The following is a 19,498-nucleotide window of genomic DNA, read 5'->3' on the forward strand; positions in this document are numbered from 1 at the left end:
GATTCTCTGAAATGTATAGGCCCTATACACGTTTGCCATGTTTTCTACGGCATGGCTTCTCCTCAAAACTTAGAAATTAGGTTAGATGCCTGGAAGCATCAAAGGAACATTCGACACTTCTCAGTTTTTATCCATGATATAGGGTACAGTGTGACCTTAAAACATTCATTTCCGATAATGGTATACGAATTAGGTTATAAGATCGGCAGTCGTGCCTAATTAACGTATGTTCATCTCTTACATATTATTTAACATTAAATATAACGTTACGTTGCCATCATCCAGGTGCGTGTCTTTAGCACAGAAAATGAAATGAGCCCCATGGCATTTGTTGAAAACCTATAGAATGACGTTTTAACGCATCTTTAAATATTTACTTGATTGAATTAACCTAAACTTCTACTTTGTTTATTACTGGTAATTTCTTTATAATGTAGGCTTATAGAAAATAAACGTACACGTAATGGTTTATAGAAGATGAAAGTTGTGTAAATTGAGATCCTATCGCGCGTGTTAATCCAACCGTTTCAATCTAAAACATTTCCAAAACGAAGGAAATATTCTTTGACATAAGCTGTTCATGTCAATTTACTAATGAAAAATATAACTTATTTTGACGAAATTATTGATTATTATATAGTACTGTATTGGTAGTGGCAGAATGAATGTAATTTAAAGCTAGTAGTAATCGTACTTATCGACGAAACTAATTAAACATTAATGTAATACTATGTGATGAAGAATAGTTAATCAATGCTGAAAATCCTATTCATTTAATTCCTTATTTGCTATACAGATAGTACCGTACTGATTCGTATACATTCTTAGACCTAAATCACTATACCAACGTTACGGGTTGTTAGAAGGCGATGTCCACTGTCCAGTGAAATATTCAATTATTTATGTGATACAGTGATTGTACAATGTATAGTGAGTGAGGAAGGGGGGTATATTTTTAAAGACTAGTTATGTTGTCAATCCTAATAGATTTTAAACATAATAGACGGACTCATATAAGATACATTAGTTTTATGACGTTGACTCCCACTGCTGAGCCACCATGCCCCCACACCATGCCCCCTCACCATGCCCCCTCACCATGCCCCCTCACCATGCCCCCTCACCATTCCCCCTCACCCTGCCCCCTCACCATGCCCCCTCACCCTAACAACTATTATTAATTAACATGCATACATTCTACTGGCACATTACTCGTGCTGGCTAAACGCTGTAAAATAAAGTGATGTCATTTCAGACGTACTGCGGCCTTGGGTTTGTAGTACTGCATCTGCAATACCATCGACCTGCAGTGGATGTAAAATTCGTATTACGATTAAAGCTAGATGTTCACTAGTAAAACGCAAAGACCATGTGGTGCAAATTTATAAATCTGGAAACAAAAAACCATCTTGAAATCAAGCTCATTGTTGGGCCACATTCATTTTGTCAATTGCAATTTCCACCTTTCATAAAACAATATTACAAATAAAAAATGAGAAATTGTATTTCTGGAGCCCATCGTTTAAATTCAAAGGAATAGTGTGAATGAAATGTATGATCATCCGGTCAATATTATGACCTTACAACTCTTAATTATCTCAATAATAAACAAAAGAGCCTCATATTTTATTACAATTTATTGTTTTCAATGGTAGGCCTACTTTGATTTTATCGTCGTGTATACTTCTTGTTGTCTGCTTATTTTGCAAATATGTAAAATTGGTAAGGAATGTCTCAAAAATTGAAATATTATAGCAATTCACAGCATTCATTTCGAAAAGAAGATTCCTAACGTAATTTCGAAAAGAAGCCCATCTCAAAAAGAAGTTCACTTAAGAGTCATTTTAAAAAAGAAGCCTATGGTCTTCTTTTTAAGGTTTTACGGTAGTCGTTCATGGTTGCACATTTTCGCGTCGCAAAAAGTTGCCGAAGCAGTCGACGCTATCGATTTGCGCCATATAGGTTCACCCTAATGTGTAATTCCAACCATACATTAATGATTAATAATGATTCTTTACTTTTCAATCATAGCAGCTGTAAGCTAAAAGAAAGGTTTAAATCTAAGTTAATCCATGATGCATCACGTGTTTCTGTGGAATTATATATGTTTATCTAAAATGCACTTAAGAATATTTGCAGCGATGTTTATAAGTAAACCTGTTGCGAAATCGAAGACAGATATTATGTTGTGTAATGTCTTATGTTTTGTCTATATGCCAGCCTTACATTAATGAATGATTTTGTACTTTTTAACCCAAGCAACTGAAGGGATATGAGCTAAAAAGCTCCGTAGGCTATATAATGCATAACGTTTATTAAATATAATATAATATAAATAATAATTAAATATTTAACGTTATTTCTAACTAATAACACTTATAGCATGAGTAATATTAATAAGTAAACTATTTTTTTATTTTGTATAACATATTGGAAGCATAATGAAAGAATATAAGAAACAGAATATCAATGGTTATGCGGAGTTTATCACAACAAATATCACGCAACCACAGCGTGAGATCACTATGGCAACAACATCAACATTCATTATTGCGATCGAAAACGCAATCATGAATTTATTTTCAATACGGTTTAATTTAATGCCTAATAATAGGCCAATTTATAATCATTCATTTAAAAATCACCATAGGCCCATAAATCAAGGAAATGAATGAAGTCTATTCGGGGTTTGGCCTCTTCGAGTTCGCCTTTTCCCTGTGGTACCGAATATTAAAGCTCAGGTACAGTCATGAATTTTAAGTATAATATCTGGTTAATTGTACATAAATCAAATATTTGTAACAGAAATCATGACGAAAAAACCAGGAAGACGTTTTTTCAGAAGTTATGTAGTTTAACCTAATATAATAACATGTCTGGTGACTCCCTGGAAGGTGAAAAAAGATGGTGGATATATTTTTGCTATATCATGAAAATATAAATCTGAAGTTGAATAAAAATAGCAGAAATGTAATATTCAAATTATATTACCTATAGTCATCTGATAACAATTTTTATCACACTGTTTATTTTTCATAGCTTTTTAAAATGCCTCTCTATTTACAAAATGTGTGTACAAAAGAATAGATATTTTACTGTGTAATTTGAACTATCCCCCCACTGATAAGAAAGTGCTTATTTTCAACAAGCTTGTGCAACACAAATGAAATCTAAAAAATTATGAAACATAGGAGAAACTATAGATCGATAATTATTGGAATGTATGATCAATAGAAATTTTTTGCCCGCACCTGGCCTTTTAAAACAATATATAGGTTACATTAATAACATTTAGGTTAATCACAATGAGGTGTCATCAACATTGAATTAGTGATATCCCCAATGTGCAATAACTTTGGCTATTAAATCAATAATTGATTGTTAGTACTTATAAAAGAAAATGTTCATCGATAAATTTAAATAAACGCATGTCTCTATGTTAATATAGTAACATGATTGATTTGTTGTCAAAGAATAGACGTAACAATACATTGTTATACATCAATGTGCTCTATTTATACAATACAAGTTAGATTTTGATTGATGTAGGCCTATATATCATGTTTCGTGTAATAGATTCAATATTTGCAAGATACAATTCCAGTTACGATACATTGTTACAATAACTACAAATTATATTAATGATAATGGATAGAGAAAAGATCAACAACAAAAATCATGTATGTAAACACTAATAACAAAAAGACAATGAACTTGAATTTTATGTATGCACACCTTCTATTGTTTTGTGCTACTTTTCTGTAACTGTTAAACCATTTTAAGCTAAATAATCTATGATGATAAAGTGTTTAGTGTTCATCAATCTTTACTACATAGGAGTTATTGTTATAATTATGTTACTATTGTTTACCTAATTTAAGTTATGTTAGAAAAAAATATGTATACTGTACATTACTATAATATTTATCTAAAAATTTATGATGGGAATAAACGTGGGATGAACTCACATAAGACAAAACAACTATATAAATTATGAAATGTATCTGATTATTTTAAAATACATAAAAAAAGGTATTAGTTTCATCCCATAAACATCCTTATTTAGTTTATTTTCTTCTTCTATAGTTTCATCGTAAATTGGAAATAAAAAAACAAAACTTGATTTGTAGGGTTTTCCCTGAAAAAATTTTATAATAACCACGAATCATCAGTCACAGATTAATCGAAATATTATCCACTCTCCTAATAGAGTATTATTTTTACTTTAGCACTAAGCAGATTCGCCATTGGAAATAGAAAATTATCATTATTATTAGAAATTGTGTTAAAAAGGGACGAGATTGTTTTAAACTTTGAATAGATGTTAAGCTCTTTCTGTACACTGTCAAATAAGTTTGAAAAAAATTAGTGATGTGTCCAAATATGGTAGTATGCCCAAATATAGATTGATATCATCATGCCCGCTATGGAAACATCACATGTCACATAAAGTTTGATAGTGTAGACAGAGCATTACACTATCAAACAATTTTGACAAAAAAAAGTGTGAAGTGCCCAAATATGGTAGTGATATGGCCAAATAATATAGTAGTGATATGACATCATCATGTCCATACATGGGCTCATCACATGTCACATAGTGTTTGACAGTGTAAACAGAGAATTACACTATCAAACAAGTTTTACAAAAAAAGTGTGATGTGGCCAAATATGCTATATTACCAAATATAGTAGTGATATGACATCATCATGTGTAGGGGCAAATCACATTTTTATGTGACATATAGTTTGATAGTGTAGACAAAGCATTAGAACATATAAATAATGACGTTATCAACTCATATATACACGTGTTCTTCAATCTGTTACATTATAAGTATCCGTTTTCTGTTAATATTATAAAGTACTTGACTGTAGGCTTGCCTTTGTTGATTTGTTCAATGTGAAGTGCAATTAACTGCATATGTAGTAAAATCTAATATGTTAGGGCAGGGAAGAGTTAACTCTGTGCTATGTTATATTATGAGTATTTAGTGTTTCTATCATTGTGTTTCATCTTCACATTCATCGAAGAATCTGTTGGGATAATTAGTATAATTTAACCGGTGAATGGAGGAATAATGGGTAATTATAACTAAAAAATGTGCTGTATATGCTTATACGATTTATATCATTTTATTTGAAATATTTAACGGACGCGTCTTTTTATGGTTAAAATATTCAGTATATAGGTTTCAGTAGATTACCTAAATATTTTCTGAATCAAATTTGGCATTATCTCAACTATCACATTGCGTCAAATATTCTTGAATTGTGTCTATTTTTTTATTTTCATAATTTGAATTGTTCTAACTAAGATTTCTTTACAGATCAAGTTTACAAATTAATCACATTACGGAAACACTGCATAATGATATACAAACATCTTTCTACACTCTTTTGACAACAAAAATGTGATGTGCCCATATGGACATGATGATGGCATACCACTACTATATTTAGGCATATCACTTCCATATTTGGGCACATCACACTTTTTTGGGTCAGACTTTAGGGCTTTACACGCGTGTTATTGTTTCGGAGCAGTGGAAGTCTGAAACACTAAATTCCACCATTTTATTTATTCATAGTTACTTGGTTTCTTTTCATTCATTCGTTCATTCATTTATTTACACAAAGCAAAATTCAAAATATGTTGACAAAATATGAATCAAATTAATAGTTAATGCCTTGTATCTGGAGAAACTCAAATAAGGTCAGAGAGCTTTAAGTCAAGTTCCACCAGGAAAAAAGTTGTTATAATATAATAATAATATATACAGTTTGGATCAATGTTCATAGACAGAGACAAACAGGGAAACAGACGGTACATACACTACGCAAGAGACCAAGTATGGACGTAGACAAACAAACAAATAAATAAATAAATAAGGGTAAAAGAGGTGTTTGAAATAGGTCAAAATTTGGGTGAAATATTAGGTTGGTTTGTATTTAGATATTAGGTATTTTTTGTATTTTGATTTAAATGTGATAAAACTATGATCAAATAAAGACTTGTTAAGGGAGTTCCATAGTAAGGGGCCTGTGTGGATGTTTATATAAAATTATCACACCACGAACGCAGCATTGCTGACTGATTTACAAAAATATTTTTTTAATAGTTCTACAAAATTAATGATTTGACGACGATCAATAATTGAAATAACTATTCATAAAACATAAAATAATAAATTATATTTTTTTTAAGAATCCGTGACGGAAAGAGAAAAAATTATACAAACTGATTCATTTTCATTTGCTATTCTTTCATTAATCATTAATTAATGAAATACATCACTAACGAAGCCTCTACTAATCGAGTACACTTTTTCATATGTATATATAAATTCATAAATCTGAACCTCGCGTTTCGCATGAATATTACACGCGAGGCAAAGATAAAGAATAATTTGTTTGAGAATGTTTTATGCCCTAAATAAGGCAGAACCCCTCATTTGGGACACCTCTATTCAGGGGACACTCAATTAAGGACATTTTCCTGAGAATCGGACGAGGTTCGTCAATTCCAATTCAGAGGAAACTACTCCTGCTCAGGTACAGGCATGACTTTTCAATACAGTATAATATTTGGTTAATTGTACGTAAATCAAAAATGTACAACATACATCATGACTTTCACTGGTAAAATACAAAATTTTGAAAAAGTCTGGTATAAAAACCAAACAAGTTAGGTATTTAACCTATGTAATAACGGGTCTGGTGAATCCCTAGCAAGTGAAAAAAGATGGTGGATATACGGTGGATAATTTTTGCTATATCACGAAAATAAAAATATGAAGTAATGAATGAAAATACCAGAAACGTAAAATTCAAGTTACATATAATATTTAGTCATTTGATAACATTTTTAGTCGCGTTTACGTTCACTATGTTGGTCGGTCGGTCTGTCGGTCTGTCTGTCGGTCCGGTATCACTATGCGTTTTAGCACGCGACTTATGGCTGTTGGCCTTGTTTAACATACCGTTTATTTTTCATTGTATTTTTAAAATGCCTCTCTATTTACAACATTTGTGTACAAAAGAATAGAGATGTTACTGTGTAATTTGAACTATCCCCCACTGATAAGAAACTACTTATGATGATCTGATGTAACACAAATAAAATTCTAAAAATTTTGAAAAATAGGGGAAACTATAGATCGATAATTATTGGAATGTCAATAGACATTTTTTGCCCGCACCTGGCCTTTAAAGGGACACTGTTGGGTACGGAAGATGTCCCATTCATTAGCACTCTATATTGCATTTCATTTCTGTGGGCTTCAATAAATCATTTCGTCCAGGGACTCTCTATCCAGATGATCGTGCTTTGTTTAAGATAATTTCGATGCAATCTATTGACAGGCAGATTCTTATTTCAAATGAATTATTAAATTATTTGTAATATATTTACAGTTGTTGGGTATTCAGTTCAAAAGACGTGTCAAATTACCCTTTTAAAGAGAACAGATTAAAATTAGTTTGGATTTAACTTACAGTATGAATATACCCTGTTACTATTTATTTATCATTTAATTAGTTGAACACTTATTATATTAGAAACGGAATGGATAGGATGTATTAGTTAGAAGGTTACGTATGATTAGTTTTCTTTGCTTAATACTGATTGGTAATTTGGATGGTGGGAACTGCAGTAGTAGATTCACTTCTTTGGGACACACCTATTCAGTGGACACCCTTATCAAGGGGACACAAACGACGGATATGTTTTAACAACAGTATGACCAATCCCATTCAGGGGACACATGTTTTGTTCCAATTCGAATGCGTCTCTTTATTAGATAGGAATTCTATAATTGTATTTTTCTTTGCTGTTTTTAGTCTTCTGCGCTTCGATTATTTTATCAATTAGACTACAGTACCATATTTAATATCCTCGTAATTAGTTAGCAGCACTACCCGGCAGCAATGCTACCTCAGCATTCCCGGCAGCGATATTTCTTTTCGTACATAAGTTGGGGACCCCTCGTGAAACGTCACAAAATAAAGATGAATATTCATTAGTCATATCAATAAGGTGTGACGTAAGAATTAAGCTAACTACAATTCGCTAATGCAAACGATTTCTGTCGAGCCGTCTGCGTAGTCGAGTGGATAAGACTATGGACTTTACATGTCGATGTATGGGGTTCGATTCCCACGAGCTACTTCTTTTACTTTATAGTGAGAGACAGATTATTAAGGGGGTTAGGTTTAGTTATATTTAGGAAGTAGTTCGGCTATCTTTCACATGGGGTCCCCAACTTATGTACGAAAAAAAAAAATCGCTTCCCGGCAGCAATGCTACTCCCAGCATTTCCGGATGCAATGATCCAGAATGTCGCTTTCAATTTGTCAATATTTCTATTCTAGAAAGAAGGCACTCTTTGACTTTTTTTAACTTTAAAAAGCATCCAGATTTAGGCCAAATCCAAGAAGATTTTTACAATATTAATTTTTTTTATATAAAGTACGATATAATATGTATGGATATATGCCCTAATCTATTAAGGTCTACTTTATCCAATGTTTCAACTGTTTTTCTAGGAATTAGTTTTAAATGACGTGCACGATTACTAATCAGGATTTGTGAAGATCCTCGTATTGCAGTGTGTCGTGAGGTGAGTAGGTTAAGTCTCTTCCATTAATTGTTTTTACCATTTACAATGATGTTTGTATAATGCTTTCCTACTACTGCAGTCTTCGATGTATTCTTAAATTACTGATTAAATAAAGTGATTACTCTAAATTACGTATAGTCAGTCAGTATGGCGTCCATCCTTAACTCCGGTTTATTGCCTTTAGCTAGCGTCATACACAAGCCGCCACCGCCGTCGTACTAATAGTCAAGATTGAACATATTGAGTCATCCAGTAGTCTATAAGTGTGTACGTTATGCGGAAGAGTTCCACTTTTAGCCGGTAGGAGACTTATATGTTATGAAACTTGCCCTTTCTTCTTGGCGCCAAGTAAAAACGATTGCTGTGCGATTTGTTATTCTATAGTTATAAAAATGTGGTAACCAGTGGCGTAACGGCTATGAGCGCTTAACTGGCTAAACCCAGGAGCCGAAGCTTATGGGGCCCGGAGCAGTGCCCAGAGAAAAAAATCAGGCATTACAATAATGTCGCGAAAACGGCTAAAAACGCCCGAGGCCAGTTAGGGTACCTAATTTAAACCAGGAGCCTCTGGTCTCTACGATAGCCTACGTCACTGCCTGAAATGTTTCTTTGTAAAAGATTGCAGTGGACGCGACATGAATGTACACGTACTGAAACAATTTCTGATGCGGAGATTTCCACTTTTCTTAAACACTTGAGTAGGACGAAACGAACTAACAATGATTAAGTACTTCAATTATTCAATTTCTTTCGAACTCTTAAATAACCCAGTCGCCAAATATATGGGCCTACGATCAAAGTCGATTTAGAGTTACATAATTGAAACCTCATAAAATACAATTGGGTCCAAATATCTTAATCACTATGGATTATCAAACAACAGATAATTATGCAAATATTTATTAGATTCTTGCTATAAGTATTTTGATGATGACCATCTTTTGCATTATCTTTAAACTTTTGTAGCAAATGTTATTACGGTGTAATGACATGATTTATCTTTCTATTTTATACTTTAATTATTTCGTATATCCTCCCAGGTATACTTCAATTCAGTCAATTATAAAAGAATACAACTGTATGGGTGATTTCATTAGGATGTGTATTATAATTGGAAACAAAATATAATAACACTGCGCTATTACTTATGACAACTGGAGCATAATATAATAGGCAGAGTTCTAACACTTAGTTTAAAAACTGAAAGATTTAGAAAATTGAAGTAAAAATCACATTAGGCCAAGGTACGACGTATTAGCCACTACGAAGATCGAGTCTAAAGCGTGGTTCCCACTAGCGACGCAACACAAGGACGTAACGCAACGCAAGTGAATTGACCAATCATAAGCGATGGCTTATTCGCTTGTGATTGCTAACCGTCTATAACTTCGCTTGTCATTGGTTAAAACGCTTGCGTTGCGTTTACGTCCTTGAGTTACGTTCTAGTGGGAACCAAGCTTAAAGCTTGGTTCCCACTAACGACGCAACGTAACGCAACCTACGCAACGACGTATTGACGCAAAGTTCTGTATTGCGTAATCACAAGTGGGAACCGACGACGCAACAGTGCTGCAAACATCGCAGGTTTGATTTCACGCAGTCGGGGGCAAACACAATTATTGGAAGGGTATTTTCTTACGTTGCGTAGGTTGTGTTACGTTGCGTCGCTAGTGGGAACAGAGCTTAACGTTTTCCACATTAGGACGTAACGCAATGATGAATTTAAGCGCAACGCAGTCGAGTTGATCAATTACAAGCCAGATGATCCATCGCATCGTGATTGGTCAAATTGTTTGCGGTGCGCTTACATTGTGCCCGTGCGCGCGTTGAGCTTAAGGTGCACCAAGCTTCAAGCAGTGTAAATTTGAAGCTAAATGTGATTTTGACTTAAAAGTAGATGAACATATGTATCGTCCTCACTTTGATGCTTATTAATAGAATTTTTGTTATGAGACAATCAATTAAATATTGAAATGTAACAATAGAAATAGATATGGAATTTGAAGATTGGTTTTCTGATATATTAAAAATTGAAAATAACATCTCATAATTTCATAAATTACCGGCCACTCGGCTGCTCAGATACACTATAATATATACGGTAGTAGATATTGCATTAGTTAGCATTGTGTTTTGATCGATTGTGTGTTACCATTACTGGTGTAATAAACTGGTCTACGAATAACGTATTGTGTTATTGTTATGACTTGTAACATGATACTACTAATATTGTAGAGTGCAAAAATAGAGCGTCAAGGATGAGTTTATGATGAATACAAATGTTAAAAAAGGCGATTTTTTTCTATAGGAATTTGTCTGCTTAAGTATTTTTGATCGCACGTGATATGCCGCCACAGCTACGAAACAATTATTTGCCAATCACCATTGTGAGCTTTCTGATCTAAATTTGGCGTTTTTACGAAAGTTATCACAACGCCGCATCGTCTGTAAGCTACAGTATTATTGGTGTCATAGATTTGATGGAGTAGCAACGTGATTAATCAAAAAGTTCGTCAAAATCATGAGCACCGATTATGTAACCGAAACGAAAAGACGTAAGCGCAACGCAAGCGAATTGTCAGCCGACAGTTCAAATAAAATTCATCTCTAAAGCGTGGTTCTCATTAAGCGTGGTTCCCACTAGCGACGCAACACAAGGACGTAACGCAACGCAAGTGAATTGACCAATCACAAGCGATGGCTTATTCGCTTGTGATTGCTAACTGTCTATAACTTCGCTTGTCATTGGTTAAAACGCTTGCGTTGCGTTTACGTCATTGCGTTACGTTCTAGTGGGAACCAAGCTTTAGAACGCAACGCAGCGACGTATTGACGCAAAGTGATGTATTACGTAATCACAAGTGGGAACCGACCACGCAATAGTGCTGCAAATAGGCCTATCGCAGGTTTGATTTCACGCTTGCGGGGGCAAACACAATTATTGGAAGTGCATTTGCTTAAGCTTGGTTCCCACTAGAACGTAACGCAAGGACGTAAACGCAACGCAAGCGTTTTAACCAATGACAAGCGAAGTTATAGACAGCAATCACAAGCGAATAAGCCATCGCTTGTGATTGGTCAATTCGCTTGCGTTGCGTTTACGTCCTTGCGTTACGTTCTAGTGGGAATCAAGCTTGATGTTGTGTAGGTTGCGTTACGTTGCGTCGCAAGTGGGAACCAAGCTAATGATTCTTGCGTTGAGTCATAGTGAGAACCAAAAGCTTTACCAATCGCGGTCTTGGAATCAAACATACCTTTCATCACCGTATTCGAACTCTTTTCCTATCATCAAAAACTGCACGTATTAACCAAACCTCGAACTCATGATTTACACATCTTAATTGAATGCATTTACTTTTACTAGGAACAGAACATCATCTTAACAAATTGTATTTTGACATATCAAACTAAATCAAACACGGCAGAAGAAAGCTAATGGTATATTGTGGCATGTTTAGTTTATAATAGGTAGAGGCCATTTAGTGTTAAAACATTCGTTAGTTATATATTCCTATTTTGAGGCATCTATAGTTAAACTCATGAAATTTATTTATCATCCAACAATGTTAGAAAATAACCGGTTAAATAGTAATCCGGTTAGCATTTGATATCTATCCCTTTAGAAACACGTGATATCATAACTTAAATAAAGCCCTTAGGCATCAATACACATGACTAGGTAAACAGCTAAAAATAACATTATATATTTAACACCCAAACACATGCTTGAAATGCCACCAAGATCAAATTAAAGTACGAATCATTCGAAGTATTCTCTTTCCTCTGTAATAGTCGATTTGTTTGTTTTGTTCATAATTGTGAATGAATAATTACACCCTTTTGAATACATCGGTCAATACATTATTGCTTACATTATACGTTATGCTATAACATTATCATTAGGTATGGGAAAATATTTTCTTAAGCGTTATCCTCTCAACATCTAAACAGCAATTCCTCACACAAAATTGTGATATATTACCAGCCTGATAGTCCACGAGTTGTTTTTATATAGTATTTTGTTGATTACAAAATGATAAATAAATATTTGACCCTTAATTGTCAGCATGCTAAATAATAAATAGATAAAATGAAATGAATATAGCATATTTCGTATCATGATATACGGTACCACACACATAATGCGACGTCATCCCCCATTCCATAAACATTTCCCATCGTGATATACGGTACAACACACATAATGCGACGTCATCCCCCATTCCATAAACATTTCCCATCATGATATACGGTACAACACACATAATGCGACGTCATCCCCCATTCCATAAACATTTCCCATCGTGATATACGGTACAACACACATAATGCGACGTCATCCCCCATTCCATAAACATTTCCCATCGTGATATACGGTACAACACACATAATGCGACGTCATCCCCCATTCCATAAACATTTCCCATCGTGATATACGGTACAACACACAATGTAATGTCATCCCTCATGTCATCAACATTTCTCATCATGATATAAGGTCCAACACACAATGCAACCTCATCCCTCATGCTATCAACATTTCTCATCATGATATACGGACAACACACAATGCAACGTCATTCCTCATTCCATCAACAATTCCCATCATGATATACGAACAACACACATAATGTGACGTCATCCATCATTCCATCGACATTTCTCATCATGATTTACGGTACAACACATGATATGCAACGTTATCGCTCAGTCATCAACATTTCCCATCTTGATATACGAACAATACACAATGCAACGTCATTCCTCATGCCATCGACATTTCCCATCATGATATACGGACAACACACAATATGCAACGTCATCCCTCATTCTATCTGAATTTCCCCATCATGATATACGGACAACACACAATATGCAACGTCATCTCTCATTCTATCTACATTTCCCATCATGATATACGTCCTACCACACAATATACAACGTCATCCCTCATGACATCAGCATTTCCCATCATGATATACGGTCCTACCACACAATATACCTCGTCCCTCATGACATCAACATTTCCCATCATGATATACGGACAACACACAATGCAACGTCATCCCTCATTCTATCGACATTTCCCATCATGATATACGTCCTACCACACAATATACAACGTCATCCCTCATGATATCAACATTTCTCACCATGATATACGGTACAACACACAATGCAACGTCATTCCTCATGCCATCGACATTTCCCATCATGATATACGGACAACACACAATATGCAACGTCATCCCTCATCTATCTAAATTTCCCATCATGATATACGGACAACACACAATATACAACGTCATCCCTCATTCTATCTACATTTCTCCTCATGATATACGAACAACACACACAATGCAACGTCGTCCCTCATGCCATCAACATTTTTACCATCATGATATACGGACACCACACAATATACAACGTCATCCCTCATGACATCAACATTTCCCATCATGATATACGGACAACACACAATGCAACGTCATCCCTCATTCTATCGACATTTCCCATCATGATATACGTCCTACCACACAATATACAACGTCATCCCTCATGATATCAAAATTTCTCACCATGATATACGGTACAACACACAATGCAACGTCATTCCTCATGCCATCGACATTTCCCATCATGATATACGGACAACACACAATGCAACGTCATCCCTCATTCTATCGACATTTCCCATCATGATATACGTCCTACCACACAATATACAACGTCATCCCTCATGATATCAAAATTTCTCACCATGATATACGGTACAACACACAATGCAACGTCATTCCTCATGCCATCGACATTTCCCATCATGATATACGGACAACACACAATATGCAATGTCATCCCTCATTCCATCGACATTTCTCATCATGATATACGGACAACACACAATATGCAACGTCATCCCTCATCTATCTAAATTTCCCATCATGATATACGGACAACACACAATATACAACGTCATCCCTCATTCTATCTACATTTCTCCTCATGATATACGAACAACACACACAATGCAACGTCGTCCCTCATGCCATCAACATTTTTACCATCATGATATACGGACACCACACAATATACAACGTCATCCCTCATGACATCAACATTTCCCATCATGATATACGGACAACACACAATGCAACGTCATCCCTCATTCTATCGACATTTCCCATCATGATATACGTCCTACCACACAATATACAACGTCATCCCTCATGATATCAAAATTTCTCACCATGATATACGGTACAACACACAATGCAACGTCATTCCTCATGCCATCGACATTTCCCATCATGATATACGGACAACACACAATATGCAATGTCATCCCTCATTCCATCGACATTTCTCATCATGATATACGGACACCACACAATATGCAATGTCATCCCTCATGCCATCAACATTTCTCATCATGATGTCACACATATTCTGTAACTTCATCCTAAAATGTCATCCCACACGATTACCCCATGTTTATATGCAGCTAGTTCATACAAAACATGAATAAAATCTCATGTCACATTTTGCAACATTATCCATGACATCCAGCCCGTACACAACTTCACATAACAATAATGATATGGTTAGCCAGCAATCTTAATATTAAATGGAGACAAATAATAAAATTTATTCTTAGTTTATCGAGCAGCATCATTGTAAAGCATGTCATACATTTTACGCTTGATTAGTTTAATTTTGATTCTTTTTGTTTACTGTGTGTTTTAAATTAAACATTGATCATTTACTTTCGCTTTCTTTCAAATTGTTTCCATTTAATAATTCAATCAATAAAGACAGCTTTCATTATTATTATGTCGCGTTTTCTGGCCGATTCTTGGTGGTACTGGATAATTAGTTCAGTATCAAGCAACATTCTGTAATACATTGTCACATATGTATCACACGTGACGCGAGAATATTAACACTACTTTAACGCAATGCATGTCATGTGAAACTGTATTAAGCCCTGTCTACACTATTTTGACAACAAAAGTGTGATGTGCCCAAATAAGGTAGTGTTATGCTTAAATATGGTAGAGATGACATCATCACATTTTTTGTCACACAAAGTTTTATAGTGTAGACAGAGCTTTACGGGGTGAGTCTATGATACTGGATAGATAATGTTTTTGGGATATAGTATACACAGAGGGTGATGTATTAGTAACAATTTATTATTCCTTTCATGTTGAGAGACCTTTATAATCATTACTTGACGACCATGAGTCCTTAGCATTTCAAGACAGAGTTACTGTGGGCAGCTGACAGACAGAACATTTCAATTTTTAATATTCAATCGGAGCCAAATGGTCCCAAACGTCTTTTTTACATGCATTATACAACCACAGTTATTAGGTACCAACATCCCTCAAGAAAAAAATTGATTGAATATCGAATATTATATTAGGTAATAGCAAGAATAAGGAAAAATTACGTTACAGCCTCAAACTAGATATTAACTTAAGTACGTTGTAAAATTTCTAGTGACATCAGTAGAAAATACAAAGTTCAACTAGCAACGCAAGGACGTAAGCGCAACGTTAAAGCGTGGTTCCCATTAGAACGCAACGCAGTGACTTAAGCGTGGTTCCCACTAGCGACGCAACGCAAGGACGTAACGCAACGCAAGTGAATTGACCAATCACAAGCGATGGCTTATTCGCTTGTGATTGCTAACTGTCTATAACTTCGCTTGTCATTGGTCAACACGCTTACGTTGCGTTTACGTCCTTGCGTTACGTTCTAGTGGGAACCAAGCTTTATATTGACGCAAAGTGTTGTATTGCGTAATCATAAGTGGAAACAGTGCTGCTGCAAACATCGCAGATTTGTTTTCACGCAGGTGGGGGCAAACACAATTAAGCGTGGTTCCCACTAGCAACGCAACACAAACCAAACCACTAATCTATGTCATACTCAAGATGATATATCACATAGTCAGTGTAATTTGTTGTTAAATTGTGGTAATGCCATGACAACGTACAATACATGAAAAAAAAAAAGAGTGATCAATATAATAACATTTTAATGTTGTATTCAAGAATTATCTCATAACTTATGTAATATATGGAAGACATTATTTGTGTAAAAAAATCTAAAAGCACTTATTATGATTAGCTTGTCATAACTTTGTCACTTTGCTTTTCTTCCTTATATCTTATTCTTATTAACTCAAAATTATTTTTACTAACAAACATTACTATTTATATGCCTAGTGTGTAAACATTATTGACATAATTTAATTAAACATCCACATACAGTACAACTCTTCTTAACAATTTTTTCAATCTTCTATCAACTAAAAGTCGTAGTTAGTCATGTCTCGGGTCACATTCTATGGTCACCGTACAGATAGGCTACTACATCAATACTTCTATGAATGGATGACTAGTTGGTGACAAGAACGCTAGTTGGTCATACCCAGTACCGTTTTGATTTTACGATCATTCGGGAAACCACCTCACGACATAACTTGGAGAATGAAAGCTTTGTCTACACTATCAAACTAGTTTGACAAAACAAGTGTGATGTGCTTAAATATGGTAGTGATATGTCCAAATATGGTAGTGATATGATATCATCATGTCCATATATGGACACATCACATTTTTTGTCACATAAAGTTTGATAGTGTATACAGAGCCTTAAAGGGGGATTCTGGGTTTAAAATTGCTTTTAAATATCGTTTATTTATTAAATAAAAAATATTATAACAATATAGACATTTCAGAATGAAGAAGTAATAACGAGAAATTAAACAAATTAAATTTCATATACATTTTAGGGTAAATTCATGGAAAGTCTGTTTTTTAGCAGCTTAGGGAAGCTCATTAATATTCATGAGATATTCACAAAATCACGTCACCAGTGGATTCCAAACTCGCGACGTCATGTACGTTGTGTTTGTCAACTAATTTACATCTCTCTCCCCTGTCAAACGACGACCACCATTGTGATCATTGTGAAATACATTTTTTGTAGATTTTCTAAGCTAGGCCTAAAGTGTAATAATAACAGTAGTAGCATATATTTATTTGACATTTAATGAAATACAAAATTTAGTACAGATACGGAGTCATAAATTATACTATTTTTATACCTCTATAGTACAGATCGTATTATCGGCTTCACGTACAATACTACTCTAGGCCTAGCCTAATAATAATATGGGCGAGAGCCATTCTGACTAGGGATTCCGAGCCACGATGGCTACGTTAAAACAATGGGGCCCATGGGCCTAGCTAGCCTACTACTAGACTATTGGCCCATAAATAAATAACAAAACCCATCCTATCAACCAAACTCCTAAACAATCTAAACCTAAAACATTCTACAAAATCGGCTGTAAATATTGAAGCAAAACAAGGTCCGATCGCCGTCCACACGTATGGTGTCCCGATCGTCTAAGTAGGCCTAAAATAAATAGGTTTAGTTTACTCTCCAAAAAAGCGGATACTCATGCATCAAGCAAGTTGACCAGGTAGTAGGAAGGAGACCTAGCCGATCCGGCCCAGTTAAAAATTGAGCTAGCTAGTGTAGTAGACCCTATGCGAATTGATACTACCAGGCCTTTTAACTATAGGCTGCACTACACAAATATTCCAACTCTCTCATTCGAGCTATATTATCTATACCATTCCGGTAGGTCGAGTCGACCTTCAATCAAATACTGTACATCGTTCATGTTGTGATTATAGACGGGGTATACTCGACCCGACCAGTTTGGTATTGTTGTATCTGCTTATCACGTGACGATGCCAGGCATGGGCAGCAGAGAGAGCACGTGTATCGTCGTCTCGCTCGATCCTCAGCAGGAATGTACAGTATACGTTACGCTTCATTGATTTTGATTTTTCCCTAAGTCGGTGCGAAAATCGGCAAACGTAAAGTGCAAACATATCTAATTTTTCACTGTTTTGATGAATTTTCATAAAAAATTGACTTTATAAATGGGAAGACCGACTAAAATTACATCAGATAAGTATAATTTTACAAAAGTAATTGATATGGTTTATGATAACGAGTCGTCGGAAGATGGACCATTTCACGAATTTCCTATTTTGTAACCACAGTGTGATTTTGCCGTAGCTGCACTTGTAATCTGGCCTTATTTCACAGCCTTCGTTCTGCTTCACTGGACGCTTATATAAATTGAAACTTTTACCGTTCAAGAGACAAACAAATATATTTTATATTTGTTACTATTCATTTTAAACCCGGAACCCCCCTTTAAGCTCTGTCAACACAGAGCCTTAAGCTCTGTCAACACAATCAAACTAGTTGATGTGCCAAAATATGGTAGTGATATGTCATCGTGTCCATATATGGGCACATCACATTTGTTGTCACATCAATTTTGATGAGACAAAGCTTTAGTCTTTAAAGTCTCATTCAAAGTCACTGCCGATTAAAGTTAAATGTGATCCTTAAGCTCTGTCTACACTATGAAACTAGTTTGACAAAAAAGTGTGATGTTTGATAGTTTAAACAGGCCTTTACACACACACACAATTCAAATGTCTTTGTGCTTAATTTACCTGTCCATTTAAATTACCTGGCATACTGGCGTCAGTGTAGTGACCATGCGTTGGTCTGAAACGCAATCCAAACGGACGGACGCACGCACATGGGTAATACGTGAGTTGTAAGATTTTCTTATACCAAAATACTTTAAAGCCGGAAGTAGGATCGTGAAAGTTCATATTTAAAGCTTGGTTCCCACTAGGACACAGCACAGGGACGTAAGCGCAACCTAACCAAATTGACCAATGACAAGCGACAGGTCGGATAATCTATCGCTCGTGGTTGGTCAAGTTACTTATGCGTGGTTCCCACTAGCGACGCAACACAAGGACGTA

At 35.1% G+C, this 19,498-nt stretch overlaps 1 protein-coding gene across 1 annotated transcript in view; it reads left to right on the forward strand.

Annotated features, from left to right (window-relative positions):
• LOC140048090 (neuronal acetylcholine receptor subunit alpha-9-like) overlaps positions 1 to 19,498 on the forward strand; it is a 50,087-nt gene that overhangs the window by 424 nt on the left and 30,165 nt on the right. The window lies entirely within an intron of this gene.

The sequence above is a fragment of the Antedon mediterranea genome, chromosome 4 (genome assembly GCF_964355755.1).
Source record: "Antedon mediterranea chromosome 4, ecAntMedi1.1, whole genome shotgun sequence".
Lineage (NCBI taxonomy): Eukaryota > Metazoa > Echinodermata > Crinoidea > Comatulida > Antedonidae > Antedon > Antedon mediterranea.